The 16,875-nt window shown below is 40.1% G+C and overlaps 1 protein-coding gene and 1 pseudogene across 6 annotated transcripts in view; both read right to left on the bottom strand.

Annotated features, from left to right (window-relative positions):
- The window catches only part of FMN1 (formin 1), a 443,362-nt gene that overhangs the window by 173,724 nt on the left and 252,763 nt on the right, over positions 1–16,875 (bottom strand). The window lies entirely within an intron of this gene.
- LOC113910827 lies at positions 15,605–15,776 on the bottom strand (annotated as a pseudogene).

Raw genomic sequence — 16,875 nt, 5'->3', positions numbered from 1 at the left:
TTCATTTATTTCTACTCAGGTCTTTGTTATTTTGTTCTTTCTACTAACTTTAGACTTTGTTCTTTTTCTAGTTCCTTCAGGTATGAATTTTGATTATTTGAGATTTTTCTTGTTTCTTAAGGTAGGTCTGTATCCTTATGAAATTTCCCCTTAGAACTACTTTTGCTGCATCCTATCGATTTTTGTATGTTCTATTCCTATTTTCATTTGTCTCAAGGTATTCTTTTTTTTTTTTAAGATTTTTTAATTTACTCATTTGAGACACACACACACACACACACACACACACACACACACACACACAGAGCATGAGCAGGGCAGAGAGGCAGAGGGAGAGGGAGAAGCAGACTCCTCGCTGAGCCAGAAACCTGACACAGGACTCGATCCCATGGGATCATGACCTGAGCTGAAGGCAGATGCTTAACCAACTGAGCCACCCAGGTGCCCCTCAAAGTATTCTTTTATTTCTCCTTTGATTTCTTTGTTGACCCAGAGGTTATTCAGCAGCATGTTGTTTAATCTCCACTTATTTGTGATTTTTCCACTTTTCCTCTTATAATTGATTTCTAGTTTCATACTCTTGTAGTCACAAAAGATGCTTGATATGATTTCAATCATCTTAAATTTATTGAGACTTGTTTTATGGCCTAACATGTGATCTACTTTGGAGAATGTTCCATGTGCACTTGAAAAAACTATATATTCTATTATTTTTGGATGGAATGTTCTATGTGTATCTGTTAAGTCCATCTGGTCTAATATGTCATTTAAAGCCAATGTTACCTTATTCCAGCAATTTTACTACTAGGTATTTATCTGAAGAAAACAAAAACACTAACTTGAAAAGATATATACATCCCATTTTCACTGCAGCATTATTTATAATAGCCAAGATATGGAAACAACCCAAGTGCCCATTGGTGGATGTACAGATGAAGATGTGGTCTATATATACAATGGAATACTACTCATCCATAAAAAAGAATGAAATCTTGCCATGAGCAACAACATGGATGGATTGGGGGGGTATTATGCTAAGTGAAATAAGCCAGACAGAGAAAGACAAACATCATATGAGTTCACTTATATGTGGAATCTAAAAAACAAAACAAAACTCATCATAAAAAAAAACAACTCATTGATACAGAGAACAGGATGGTATTTGCTAGAGTGGAGGAAGGTTGGAGGAAGACAAAAATGGATGAAGGATGTCAAGAGATATAAACTTCCAATTATAAAATAAATAAGCCATGGTAACATAATGTACAACATGGTGACCATAGTCAATAATGCTATAGTACATATTTGAAAGTTTTGAAGAGAGCAAATCCTGTAAGTTCTCATCACAAGAAAAAAAATGTTTTGTAAGTTTGTATGTTGATAGTAACTACGCTTATTGTGGTAATCATTTTGCAGTGTGTACAAATATTGAATAATTACACTGTACACCTAAAACAAGTGTTATCTATCAATTATACCTCCATAAAAATCACTTTGGTAAATTGCTGAAAAGAACCAAAAAGGCAATTAAAACATTACCTGAACTGACTGCAAAGAAAATTCAAAAGAAGAAAGGCTTTCGAAATTGACTAGATTTATTCTTGTGTCCAGAATAGTTATTGATGAAACCTTGGTCATGACATACACACTGACATCAAGGAGACAGGCATGGAAATCAAATTTATGACAAGATCACAAATGGGGAGCACCAATTTCTTGAAACATTCACCAAGCTATCCAGGTACGGTTCTGAAAACTATGAATAACACATTCTACCTACAGGAAAGACAAAGTTTAAATGGAAGCTCTTCTAATAGCTAATTAAAAGAAGGCAAGAGAAGAACAAATAATCCAATCAAGAAATGGGCAGAAGACACGAACAGACATTTTTCCAAAGAAGACATCCAAATGGCCAACAGACACATGAAAAAGTGCTCAACATCGCTCGGCATCAGGGAAATCCAAATCAAAACCTCAATGAGATACCACCTCACACCAGTCAGAATGGCTAAAATGAACAAGTCAGGAAATGACAGATGTTGGCGGGGATGCGGAGAAAGGGGAACCCCCCTACACTGTTGGTGGGAATGCAAGCTGGTGCAGCCCCTCTGGAAAACAGTATGGAGGTTCCTCAAATAGTTGAAAATAGAGCTACCGTACGATCTAGCAATTGCACTACTGGGTATTTACCTCAAAGATACAAATGTAGGGATCCGAAGGGGTACGTGCACCCCAATGTTTATAGCAGCAATGTCCACAATAGCCAAACTGTGGAAAGAGCCAAGATGTCCATCGACAGATGAATGGATAAAGAAGCAGTGGTATATATACACAACGGAATATTATGCAGCCATCAAAAGGAATGAGATCTTGCCATTTGCAACGACGTGGATGGAACTGGAGGGTGTTATGCTGAGTGAAATAAGTCAATCAGAGAAAGACATGTATCATATGACCTCACTGATATGAGGAATTCTTAATCTCAGGAAACAAACTGAGTGTTACTGGAGTGGTTGGGGGTGGGAGGGATGGGGGGGCTGGGTGATAGACATTGGGGAGGGTATGTGCTATGGTGAGCACTGTGAATTGTACAAGACTGTTGAATCACAGATCTGTACTTCTGAAACAAATAATGCAACATATGTTAAGAAAAAAGGAAAAGAAGAAGATAGCAGGAGGGGAAGAATGGAGGGGAGTAAGTCGGAGGGGGAGATGAACCATGAGAGACGATGGACTCTGAAAAACAAACTGAGGGGTTCTAGAGGGGGAGAGGGGTGGGGGATGGGTTAGCCTGGTGATGGGTATTAAAGAGGGCACGTTCTGCGTGGAGCACTGGGTGTTATGCACAAACAATGAATCATGGAACACTACATCAAGAACGAATGATGTAATGTATGGTGATTAACATAACAATAAAAAAATTTTAAAAAAAGAAGGCAAGAGAGCTATCAGAAGGGAACTGAGAGAGAGAGAGAGGAAAGGATTGAGACTAAGATTGCCTGTCATTGGGAAAAATGAGCATATCTATCCCTTCAGTGTTCATCCAGGCTGAAATATGGAAAGAATGTCACCACAGTCAGCCATCCCTGAAGTTTTCTCTAATGAGTTGACATGGCAAGTGTTTGAAATAGAGTGTTTATTACCTTAAGCTGGACTAAAACCTTAAGAGTTGTATGAAATGTAGTGCTACCTCCCAAAAGGGAGATAGGCAGTGGTAAAATCAGAGCATTTGTATTCTCTTCCCTGTTTGTGTCAAATTCTCTGTCCACCTCTGACTAGACCTTTAAAAAGAGACCTCTAACTTTCCATGTAGTCTCTCTTCAATTGTGGAATCATACGAGGTTTCTTTAAAAAGCATCCAAAAGCAGTCTTAAGCCCTCTTTGTTTGCTTGTTTCTTTCTTCCCTCCCCTCCCTTCCCCTTCCTTCCTTCCTTCCTTCCTTCCTTCTAGATTGGAAGGTTTAATAATAATAATAATAAAAGAACATAACATGAAATCTACCCTATTAACAAATATTTAAATGTTCAGTACAATATTGTTTACTATACCACATTGTTGTATAGCAGATCTCTAGAATTTTTTCATACTTATGACGCAAACTCTATACCCATTGAACAACTACTCCCCATATTTCCTTCTCCCCTCAACCCCTGGCAGTTATCTGCTTCTACTTTCTACTTCTATGAGCTTGACTACTTTAGATACCTCATATAAGTGGAATCATGCAGTAGTTGTCCTTCTGTAACTGGGCTGATATCACTTAGCATAATTTCCTCAAAGTTAATCCATATTGTAGCATGTGACATAATTTCCTTAAGGCTGAATAATATGCCTACACACACACACACCACATTGTCATTACCTATTCATCGATGGGCATTTATGTTATTTCCACTTCTTGCCTATTGTGAATACTGCTTCAGTGAACAAGGGTGTGCAATTATCTCTTTGAGATCCTGTTTTCAATTCTTTTGGCCCAATTCTTGGCCAGAAATGAGGCTGCTGGATCATGTCATAGTTCCATTTTTAATTTTTGGGGGAAACTCCATACTGTTTTTTACAGTAGCTGTACCATTTTACATTCTCACCAAAAATGCAAAGGAGTTTCAATTTTTCCACACCTTTGCCCACACTTGTTTTCTCTTTTTCTTTTCCTTTTTAAAAAAATATAGCTATTCTAACAGATGTGAGGTGATACCTCATTGTGGTGTTGATTTGCATTTCCCTGATGATTCATGATGTTGAACATCTTTTCATAGACCTTGGCCAACTTTAGGTCTTCTTTGGAGAAACGTCTATTCAAGTCCTCTGTCCATTTTTCAATTGGGTTTCTTGTATTGAGTTGTAGGCATTCCTTATATGTTTTGGGACATTAATACCTCATCAGATATATGGTTTGCAAATATTTTCTCCCATTCCATAGGTTACCTCTTCACTCTGTTGTTTCCTCTGTTATGCACAAACTTCAGTTTGATGTAGTCCCACTTGTCTATTTTTGCTTTTGTTGCCTGTGCTTTGGTGTCCTATCCAGGAAATAATTCTAAGACCAATGTGATGAAGCTTTCCCCCTATGTTTTCTTCTAGGAATTTTATAGTTTCAGATCTTACATTTAAGTCTTTAATCCATTTTGAGTTGATTTCTGTTTATGCTATAAGACAAGGGTCCAATTTCATTCTTTGGCATGTGGATATCTAGCTTTTTTGAGGAGCCCATCCTTTCTCTGTTTTGTTGTCTTGGCACCCACCCTTGTTGAAGATCATTTGACCATATATGTGTGGGTTTATTTTGGGGCTCTCTATTCTTTTCCATTGGTCTAATAGTTTGTCTTGATTCCAATACCATACTGTTTTGAATACTGTAGCTTGTAATACGTTTTGAAGTTAGGAAGTGGGGGATAATACCAAACAAATCACAAGGAGAAAATTAGAAGTAAAGGGAAGGTTAAGAAAAAGAGAAGAATATATATTTTAAAATATCCTTAAGTCCAATATGTAAAATGACTAAAAGGAAACATGTGGAGAAATACATCACACTGATAAACAAACCAAGTGAGAGTTCAGGTGACTAACAAAGCTGGCCCAAGACTTCAGGATCTATTCAGGTCTTTCTGAAACCGGTTAACGATTGGGCTGAGCAGGATGTGAGGAGACGGTGTCGGCAAGAGGGAGGAGGAGGAAAAAGGAAGAGAGGTGCTCTCTGGGCTCTTTGGTCATATTTTACAAGCTTCTGCCCAATTCTTGGCCAATGTGGTCATGGGAACGCAAAATGGACTAAGCAAGGGTTCCTTTGTTTAACACACATTTAACACACACATCAAGTGACTCCCATTTGCCAGGTATTGAGCTGGGGACTGAAGATTAGTGTAAAGTTTGGTCTTTGGAGAGTTGTCAAGTTTACAGGAATATTTGTTCTGTTATTTTTGTTCATTCCCTTTTTGTGAGTTTGTTACTTTTAGTTACAAAAGCAACAAATGCTTACTGTAATAAAAAAATCTATAAACTATAAAGAATGCAAAAAAGTAAAAAGTGAAATATTCTCTCATCTCCCAATTCCACTGCCCCGTTATCACCACCAGTAATGGGGGTTTGTCTCCTTCCAGATCTAAACATGTGTGTATGCCCACATATGTGTAGGGTTTTAGCTTTAGAAAAATGACAAACAATACATTTTGTTCTGCAACTTTTCCCCCTTGTTCTGAATAATTCTTTTTCTTTTATAAATATATTGCTGATACCTTCCCTGTCAGTATGGGCAGAGCTACTTTAAATATACTTTAAATATAAATAAATATAAGTATTCCTCTATTGATGGACATTCAGGAGTTCTCCAAAATTTGTCAGTTATTAACCATGCTGCAATGAGCAACCACACAGATGTATTCTTAGTCACTCAAGCTTAGATTTCTAGAGAAGAGATTTACAGAAGTTGTTCAAACAATATGTCCATTTTTAATTTTGATAGATATTGCCAAATTGTTTCTAACAGATGCTACCAATTTACACTCCTGACAAGTATTGGAGAGTGATTGTTTTCCTAGTTCCTCACACTCTGGGTATTATCAGTTTAAAAGATTTTGGCCAATATGATAGATAAAATGTTTTTTTCACTATTCTACATTGCTAGTGATTTAATAGTAAGGTTAAACATTTGGTTATTGGCTACCTGTTCTTGAGGATTTTCTTTGTATCCTTTTTACTATGTTTTTCGATTACTAGATCTATTAGGCTGATATAGAGAAAGAAATTTAAATAAGGACAGAGCTGAAGAGCAAAAAGAAAGAGATTTACACAGAGATTATTGTGGAGAGGGGGCATTTTCTAAGGGAAGAAGAGGGTTGAGAACTACCTTTCACTGTACCCCTACTTTGCACTAGGTATTATGCTAGCTCTGCACACAAGCCAGTCCAAATGGACAGTTGTGAATTGGGGGCAGTGAGCACCAGGATACTGTAAACTTTTATTCCTTTAGATTTCCAGAGAGAATGATAATTTATGCTCACGAGGCCTATAAAGTAAGTGTAGTCACTTCATTGGTAGGGCATTAAAGCAAGAGACACAAAAACAGAACACTTTGTTCTGCTAACCCAACACTTTGTTCTCCTTTTGATATTTGTGATCAAATCTCATAACTCCTTATCCAGATATACACCTGTTATCTGAGGCATTTACTTTCATAGCAGAGTAGCTAGGAAGAAAATCTGAAGGAGGGAAGAAGAGTAAAGAAAGCTCATGGAGAAAATAAAGAGAAGAAAGGAGAACAAAGATTTAGAACATGCTAAAAGATTTTTTTTTTCTTAAAGATGATCATCTGGTTATCAACCAATAATTGTGACATTGTTTTTAAAATAACTTTCTAGAATCATGCTCAAGTTTCAAATAACCAGGTCCAATTTGTGTAGAACCCTCTATTAACTGAAAATTTCCCTTGTTTTTCTTTTATTGCACCACTATATGCATTCTTGGTAAGGTAACTCCTAGATGGATAAAATGAACTTCAAAAATTCTTCTCTGAAGAGAAAGAACACATGACAAGAAGATAAACTACTATTGGGTGTTTATTCTCCCCCATCCGCTAGCTTCTCTAATATATCCTGGGCTTGGAAGAAAGCAAACTCAATCATCTACTCCTTCCATATTTGCATTACTGAAAAATGTGGACTAGTAACCATAATGATTATCTGGTAAATTTTTAGAACCTTAATGTTCCTGAGGTTGTCAGATATTTCATTGCCCTTTTCATAGTAGGAAATTAAACTGATACATTTTTAAAAATAGCCACAGGATTTAAAATACAAAAGTTTTATCGAAACATTTATTCATTAAACAATTTAATTAATCAGCACCAACCCATTCTTTAAGCCTGCTGGTTGTTATTATCCTGTGCCATTTTAACAATTTTTAAAAGTTCTCTGGCCCAAGTCAAAGGTTCCCAACAATGTAACAATCTAAGTAGAAATACAAATACAACTAAGGACTACAGCCACAAATACAATGGTCCTTTCCCCTTTTAGCTTTAGCATGCTGAGCTGCCACAGCCTCTTGGGCAGCTATGAAAAGTCATCAGCATCATCGTCTGAGACCAGCCTTCTATTTCTAGACCTTCCCTGACTCATCCTTACATCAGTGCTGAAATGTAGTCTGTCCAATTCAACAAAACTCCAACATGCAAACTCCTGTGTTGGTGTACTACTGCAAAGGGTGTAAAGATTTATATTTATACACACACACACACACACACACACACACACACACACACACGCACGGCAATGATACATATATCATTGTTCAGTGCGAGTTCAAAGACTAGTTTAAAGGGAAACTCCTATAAATAAGTCTGATACAAGGGAGATATTAACAGGGATCAGTGGAATATAAAGAGATTCTAATTGTTCCTCTTATATGACCCTCTGTATATGCCCTTCGTATATGAGGCAGGACTCACTGAAAATGGGGTTTTTGAAGGAGATTGCTGTTTGGGGCCCAATCTTCCTCTGGGTAACCTGAGAGCTCCCCAAAGTGACACTCAGTGCCCTTCTCCTGAAACAAAAATCCAGGTGCCACGTTCGGAAAACTATTCCGTGAAGGAGATTTGAGAGATGATAAGCTCTGCAGATCATGAGCCACCAAACGCCACCGTGAATCATGTTCTGCTTAGCCATATAGAGAGAGGCTCTTTCCATCCTGCACGACTACTGGCATTAGGACAAACAAGCAGCAGGGGCTTTCAGATGGCCGACAACCTTGAAGCCAGGGCACTGCATTTGATTGTGGATACTGGTAGGCTTCCCGACTTTATTAGTCCATAGCTTCATAATGTGAGTGTCAAACAAATGGTTTTCCATGTGTACATGGAGCCAGTAGGCAGAATGATGCCTTGGAGTTCCCAATGTGACTTTCTCCCAGGCAGGCTCTTAGGAAATCAGTGCCTACCCCAAGCTGTTCCAGAAAGATACTTCGGAGAATATTTATGAGACAGTATGAGTACCTGTAAAAGTCTGCTCATGCAGTGCATATACTAGTTGAAGTGGGCTTGGGGATCATTTACCCTTAGCATTGAAGAAACTCGAAAATGTTGTCCAACTTAACCTTCTGCCTTTGGGTAGGGCCAGAAATTAAAGATGGACCTTACTTTACAAGGAGGTCATACTTTCAGAAATTATTAAGGTTATCTTCATACAATGCACACATATTTAGGGCCATTTTCTCTCATCAAACACAGTGGAACCTCAGCTAATTGTAAACACAGCCTAAACCTTTCATCCTATTCCTCTTCTATGACTACTCTCAATGCCCATTTTTCATTCTTCTTTGTCCTCATGTGCATACTACTTGATTTGTCATAATCTTCAAAATCATTTTCTAGTATTAAGTAACTTTTGGCCCCAGAGAGTTTCACTTAATGTCTGACTCAAATTCCTCATGCTTCCATTTCAAATAATCTTTTTTTTGCTCCCAGGGAAGGCAGACAATAGCTGGTCTCACCATCCTCTACACAAAGCTCCTTCACAAACCTTAAGACGGTCACTTATTATTATTTTTAAACAAGAGATGCTTTCTATCAAATCTTTGAAATCAGTTTTTGAGAAATGTTAGCAAGCCCTCAGTTTATCTTGGTCCTATCTGGAGTCAGCTGAACTTGGCAGCACATAGCTTTCTCCTAGGTATAATTACAGTCTGGAGGAGAATGCAATTTGTGCAGCATTCCACTGACCTACAAGCTGACCTTGTGCAGGGGCAAATTCACAGGTTGCGTTAAACCCTATTAGACATGCCTAGTTTAAGGCGAAGCCTTTCCAGACCCCCGTCGCATGCTGGATTAGGGCAGTCACACATGCGTACTATTACCTTGCCTAAGGAGCTCTTGCAATGCCCTCCAGAGAGGGTGTAAGCAGGCCAGCGTCCCACACTGCCTAATCCTGCACCTTGAGCTGGTGTGTCCAAATGATTATTATTTCTTACATATGCGGATTTTTAGAAGAACCTGCCTCTTTGAATAAGAATTAAGACAGAAATGGGAAGACAGATTTGCTACACTGGAAAAAAACCACACCCTGACTACTCAGCTAGAAAAGTCTTGCCAGACAGACTGAGAAAGAACTCCTGCCAGGCCCAGTGGGATTTTTTCACATCTACATAAAATCCACATATATTTCAGCTTTCTGCCTGAGCTTGGCAGACGTGGCCAGAAGTAAAAATAAAAATAAATGGTCTGAATAGACCATGAATGCTGGAAGCATACTTGGCCAAGTGAATTCGGCAGAGCTACAAAACTAAGAGAATTACAGAAGCCTTCTTCTTCCAGGGAGCCTTCCCTGTCTGAAACTGAAGATGATGAATTTCTCCACCTATACCTTCCCTGGACATCAAACACAATCAAACCTATACCAGATCAGGTAGGTACTCTGTTCTTTGGCTTAGTCCTCACATTTGAAATTTCTCAGTTTCCGTCATAAGATTCCCATCTTCAGTGAAGTTGGTTTTATCACAGAACAGGCGCCCTATCTAGTTAAATACAGCCACATATGTTATTGCCAACAAACATCTCCTGGGCACTTTAGGCAAATAAAGACATGTTAAAGTTGCAGCCTTTCCTGTCTGAATCACCCTCCCTCCACCAAAAACAAACAAATAAATGAAGGATCCACAGACATGGGCAGATACTTCCTTACGTGACAAGGATATATTTCAAATATCCATGCGTGAGTCATGTTTGACTCTGTAGAAGAAATGAGTCTGTGGTTTGCCTCTCTCAAGGAAACTGAAGATGGCGGAGAATACACAGAAAGGAGACAATCTGCCTCTCCAAAGCAAAATTCTAAAAAATCATTATTTCTATTTTTGTGCCCTCAGACTGGTGATCTTTGGCTTATGCTTCATATCAGTACTCACTGACTGCCATTATTTGGCAAAACCACAGACATTAAGAGGCTGGTATAAAGCCCATGCACTACTAATAAGAAGGCAGCTTGTCTCATTGACAGGAATCTCTTGCTTTTCTAAGCCACTGGCTGCCAAAGGGATCCAGGTGCTTTCATAAGGACTGTTGCATTTACCTCGAAGGCATTCTTGTGGACTAAGTTGGTAGGCAGACAGAACCCTACGTTAGAGACATAGAAATTGATGAACCTATCCTACAGGCTACAAGCTCTGATAGTCAAGCTGAAAACCTGCTCTGGATACATCCAAATCATAAATTCGTGTGGAGTCCTGACCGGCTGGATTGGAGAGCAGCATCTTCTGCGGACGAGATATGATATAACATGGAACCCTTAGTTTTAGTGCTCCCTTACTGAACTGTCACCCACTCGCAGCCCCTCCAGCACCAAACTGCAAGTTCTTACTTTATAATCAATAGAAATCTAATTTGGAAGAAAGAGTGAGAATTTCCCAAGGGAATTCTAAGAAGTGATACAAGATAATACAAGGCCATGAAGCATAATAGCCCATGGATGCAGGCCTTATACACAAAATTAAAAAAAAAAATTCATGGGACAAAACAACGGACACAATCCCACTTCCTATTCTTGTGCCCTCCCTGCCATTTCTAGTGTGGCAGTGACTGGAGATGAGACAGGTAAGCGACTCCTCCTCCCAGCCGATGCCAAGGAGCAAGGGCCAGCTGGAGGGGACCGGCAAGACCAGAGCTGGCTGTCATCTTGCTCTCTCTCTCTCTCTCCTCAGGGAGAGGGAACACTTCCTTGGAAACATGCAATTGTTTCTTGGCAGGTACCCAGGAAAATAAATGCTGACTCAGGTTCCTTGTTCCGTCTCTTGTGTTCTACCCCCCGCCACTCTTTGGCATCACCGCCAGAGGAGTCGGTTGGCTGGCTCCCATGGTGCCATATTATGAAGTGTCACCTGACTTGGTACAAACAAGCTAATAGGTCAGCAGTGGCCAGGTAGGCTTCTGGGTAGCGGCCTCTGTCAACTGGCCTGATGAGGCCATTAAAACAAGCTTTCCACACACAGCCTGATTATCTGTCCCGCTAAATGTTTCAAGGAAAACTAAGCTTCACTGTTCTGTCAGACTGCTAGGTCTGAATCTCTTCCATGGCCTTATTTTTGGGGACACATAAAATTGCTCAGATGAAGTTTACTTTAAGGATTTAGGCTTTTCACCAAGAAATGTGAAAAGGCGAATTGTCATCCTGTCTTGCGTCTGAGAACATATTTGGCATCCCATACCCTTACTGATGAGACAGAAAAGCCCTTTTATTGGTTTTCAGACCAGTGAATTCTGTTCAGAAAGCAAATGGAGAGAAGACCACAGCAGGTGAAGGCCGGGACTGGGACAGGGTGAGGGGCACCATGGGGTGAAGGGAGACAGGAATATGGGCAGGAGATAATTCTGGTGGTTTGGAAGTTTTTGTGTCAAAACAAAATCACATGCATTTTCCCCCTGATCAGAGATTCAGGAGAGAAAATGACCAAGAGACATCAGTGCATTCATTGCCCTGTCTTCAGGCTGGGCCAAAGTACTGTCACACAAAGGTACAGGTGAGAAATGCCATCCTATTGTCTCTGAGAGCTCAAGGCCCCTCCAGGGGTGTTGGCTGTAATGAACATGAAACAGTTCTAAGCCACTGACAGCAGACCTGGGGAGAAGCAACTAGACAGAGGGCTATGTGGCCAAAGGAAAATGAAAAAAGAAAACAGGAGACTATGAAAAGATCCAGCCTCTAGTAAAACATAAAACCGAACCAAAACAAAACACAGGCCCAGCTGTCCAAGACTCTGCCTTTTAAACTTATGGTGTGCATGCTAAGCTATGGTGGTCCAAGAGTGAGACGAAAGAGGGACTCTCTTTGTGACAGATGTTAATAGCATCAGGATAACCCAAGAAAATTCAATTCCATGCCTTCAGGTGGCCTCCAACCATCATGGCTCAAACCCTCCCAAGGCCAGGAACTTATTCCATATGTATAACTTGGCCTTTAACCGCTGGATGGAGAATTTATTTACTCTCTGTTTTAGGAGGGATGGGAGTACAGTGGCTCACCCCTCAAGATATACCAGAGGCATGGAGCTTTAAGTCATGTTTTATTGTTTTGTTTTAAATTTCTGTATTTATAACCCTACTTTAAAATCCCATCCCAGCAAGCAATCTGCATGGCTACCAAAACAAGTAGAGGAAATGCTCCCTCTCTTCCCCTTCTCTCCCCACTGGACCTAGCACTGAGGAGAAGGATGAAAGCTTTCTTTCAGTCATTCCTAAATTGCATGGGACTGCATGGGGTGGGGATCCTACATACTTCTACAAACTGTAGGCAAAGCCTGCAGTTGCCTATAGAAAGCTGTCTATAGTATAAGGCAATTAAGAATTTGTGGGATATCCTCTAGAAGTTTAGTGTGCACGTGAATTACCAGGGACCTTGTTAAAAATATAGATTCTTATCCACTAGGAATGAGATTCAGTTTGGGATAGAACTGTATTCCTTCTACAAAAGATAGGTTGAAGTCCTCATCTCCAGTACCTCCGAATGTGACCTTATTTGGAAATGGGGTTACTGCAGGTGTAATTAACACAGATGAGGTCACACTGGAGTTGCATGGGCCCCTAATCCAATGTGGCTGGTGTCCTCATAAGAAGATGGCCATGGGAAGACACAGAGACATGGAGGGAGAATGCCAAGTGATGACAAAGGCAGAGAATGGAATTACGATGCTGCATGCCAAGGAATGCCAAAGATTGCCAGCAAGCCACCAGCAGATGGGAAGAGGTGAAGGATTCCCCGACCAGTTTCACGGGGAGGATGGCTCTTTCCAATACCTTGATTTCAGACGCCTAGTCTCCAGAACTATGAGACAATAAATTTGTGTTGTTTTTAGTCACCTGGTATGTTGAGGAAGGCCCAGGAAACTAACCCAGGGCCTGAGGGTCTTATATTTCTAGTAAGCTCCCAGGTAATGCATATGCTGCTGCCCCAGGGGCCACACTCTGGAGTCAGGTGACCTCAAATGAACATATTCTGTTGTTCACTCTCATCGGCACTTAGCACAACGTCTGACATATATGCATATATGTTTATACAATCCCCAATTCCCAGATTTTTTTTTGGACTAACCACCTGGAAATGTGCCCCTGTCCCTCTCTGTCTCCTGAAGGTATGTGCCCAGTCAAGAATGACAAGAATGACTGCTTTCTTATATAAGGCCAAGACCAGCAACACAGATAAGCCATGCCAGCCTGTTAAGGATTCTAAATAATAAAGTTTGTAAGACCTTGGGACTCCCTGTCTTAGCAATATTCCTCATTTAATATTAAAACACTGAACCCAGCGTGGAGCACTGGGTGTTATGCACAAACAATGAATCATGGAACACCACATCAAAAACTAACGATGTAATGTATGGTGATTAACATAACAATAAAAAAGTATAAAAATAAAACACTGAACCCAGTCTCCTATATATTCTCGGTGACCCCGATAGGGCTTTTTCTCTCCAAAGTTTAGAGTGTTAGGCTTTTGAGAAGAACACGTGCTAATAATTACTCCAAGCTGGGTAGTGATGATGGACAACAGAAATCTTATTATCTTCAATGTCATCATGTGTCTTTGATATGATAATCACTGCGTTCAAGATATCAGAAATGATGGATGGCCTTTGATTCAGAGTGTACCACGATGCAAATTACCTGGCTTTTTTCCACTCCTGCTCGGACAGTGAAGAGCTAGTGACAGTGGGCTCTCCTAGCTTCAGGCCTTGAGCTACCAGGAGGCAAAATCTGGGGCAAAACCCAAAGAGGAACACTCCCTTCTTTAAGGACGCCTGAGGCGACTTTAGTTTTCCCTTTTATGGACATGCTTCACCTAGAACAATGTGCAGCCATTGCTGTAATGTACGGCTATTTACGACCCAAGTCCTTTTACTCTGTTCACCTTCTGAGCAACAACAGGAGACGTATCACACCACTTCTAGTAGGCTCACTGAGTTCGTTCTAGAAACATGACACGAGGATTCCAGGAAATTCTAACAAGGGAGGAAAGATGAAAGAGCACTGTGTATATGTACTTTAAAACTGCTAGGAGATTCTGTCAGGGCTGAGGGCATATAACCCAGCACATTTCCCCCAGTTAGTAGTTAGTCTTTATCATCCTCCTCGCGTTCAATGCGCACGCAGCGAGCACACGCTATATGCTATCCTTCAGGCGTCCATGTGAATGGGATAACAGAGCAATCCAAAATATTTACTATCATCCATGAAGAGTGAGCCCTTATGTCCATCCTGACTAGAGTCATCAGCGTAAGTACCCTGAGGTTCTCATATGGACGAATCACCCCCTAAGAGCACAAGTGCAAAAGGCACACGGTAGGTGATTTGCCCAGAGTCACCAGACGTCTGACTACTTGTCCTGTATGCTTTCCCTTGAAACACATCTCATTCCTGCAAGGATGTACATGCCCCATCACCCGTGTTGCAACAAGGCAATAGCCTCTAAAATGTGAAAATCAAGACGCACTTGAGTTGTCGGGTAGCAGAGGAAAGGCCTTTCACTTCCTTTTCTCCTATAAAACCAGCCACAAATAATGGGACTGAGTTTCAAAACCAAAATCTATCTTCAGTGAAATTAGTAGACCCCCTGCAATTTCAAAACAGAAAATGTGAAGGCAGAAGTAGTTGAAAGAGTAGTAAATGCCATGGCACTATGGAAGGACAAATCTCATTGTCTGCTGGGCAAGGGAGAACCTTGGACATGTATGCATTAGAGGGATCATGTGCTTGGGAAGGCAACAGCAAGGGAGGTAGCCAAAAATAAGGGGATGATTTAAAAGTTGGTATATAGTGCAATTAAGTGCCAGTGTATAATCTCACCTATATGCTCAAGAAATACAGTTTCTAGAGAAATTCAACCAGACAGACTTGGGGTTCATGGACACCAGGGAGAGCAGACGGTGGGGTGGAGGTCTTGTAGTGGAATGGAGTAATTATCAAAATTCTACATCCTTTCTTAGGCTTTCTGTTAGAATGCTAGCAGTCAAGCTGATGCATCACTCCCCAGCCCCAATCAGGTGTCTGGAGAAATCCATCTGGAAAAATAGATCAGTCTAAAAGCAAAGACAAGGGGCCCCCTGGGTGGCTCTATTGGTTAAGTGTCTGCCTTCAGCTCAGGTCATGATCCCAGGGTCCTGGGATCGAGTCCCGAGTCGGGCTCCCTGCTCAGTGGGGACCCTGCTTCTTCCTCTCCCTTTGCCCCTCCCCCCCTCAAATAAATAAAATCATTATATAAAATAAAATAACAAACTGTAGAAATGATCCCTGAAAGTATAGTCATGGAACACTACCTCAAAAACTAATGATGTAATGTATGGTGATTAACATAACATAATAAAAAAATAATAAAAAATAAAATAAAATAAAAGCAAAGACAAACTCCCAACTGAAATAAATGGCTGGCCTGCAACTGTTAACCCCACGGTGAGACCCACCAATGGGCAAACCTTGTCCATTTCTACTGAGCTTCCATCCAGGTTTATCTTGCCTCAATCTTATATATGATATAGCAGCCAATGGCCACCAACTATTTGAAAAATCCTTGAACTTGAAATACAGATGTCAGAACAAAAAAAATATTAAAAAGGAACTTGGAAGATGGAACAGAAAGAAAGTAGTAAGCAAAAAAAATATGTAAAGAAACTATAATTTATGAATTTATAAATTATGAACTCAAGAAGTTAATTATATTCTTTTAAAAAAGAAGTAAAATGAGCTTTTATAAATTAAAATATAATTCTGAAATACAAAAATCTTTGTCTATCAAAATAGGAAGTCCATAGTGACTAAGAAAGTGAGAACTACTAATACCTTTGGAAGCCCTCTAGCTTCCCCAAATCTTCCTCCAAAGGACCCATTCTTCTGATTTTATGTTTATTATTCCCTTGCTTTTATTTTTTTTTATAAAAATCATTTTGTCACAAATGTATGATTCCATCAACTTTGTAGGCTTTTACATTTTTGACCTCCAGACAAATGGAATCATTCATGACTTTTTTCACTTGACATCTCATTTAAAAATCATCTTTGTGAATGCATGGAGCGATAGCTAACTCCTTTTCAAAGCTGTATAGTATTCTTTTTTTTTAAAAGATTTTATTTATTTATTTGATAGAGAGATAGCGAGAGCAGGAACACAAGCAGGGGGAGTGGGAGAGGGAGAAGCAGGCTGCCCATGGAGCAGGGAGCCTGATGTGGGGCTCGATCCCAGGACCCTGGGATCATGACCTGAGCTGAAGGCAGACGCTTAACGACTGAGCCACCCAGGCGCCCCAAAGCTGTACAGTATTCTGTTCGGTGACTTGACCTCAGTCCATTTGTCTACTCTAATGATAGTGTCATTTTCAGATTTTTGCTATTATAAACAAAGCTTTCACAAA

This window comes from Zalophus californianus, chromosome 6, assembly GCF_009762305.2.
Source record: "Zalophus californianus isolate mZalCal1 chromosome 6, mZalCal1.pri.v2, whole genome shotgun sequence".
Taxonomy (NCBI): domain Eukaryota; kingdom Metazoa; phylum Chordata; class Mammalia; order Carnivora; family Otariidae; genus Zalophus; species Zalophus californianus.
The sequence above is the reverse complement of the archived record's forward strand: the minus strand, read 5'-3'. Positions and strand labels throughout refer to the sequence as shown.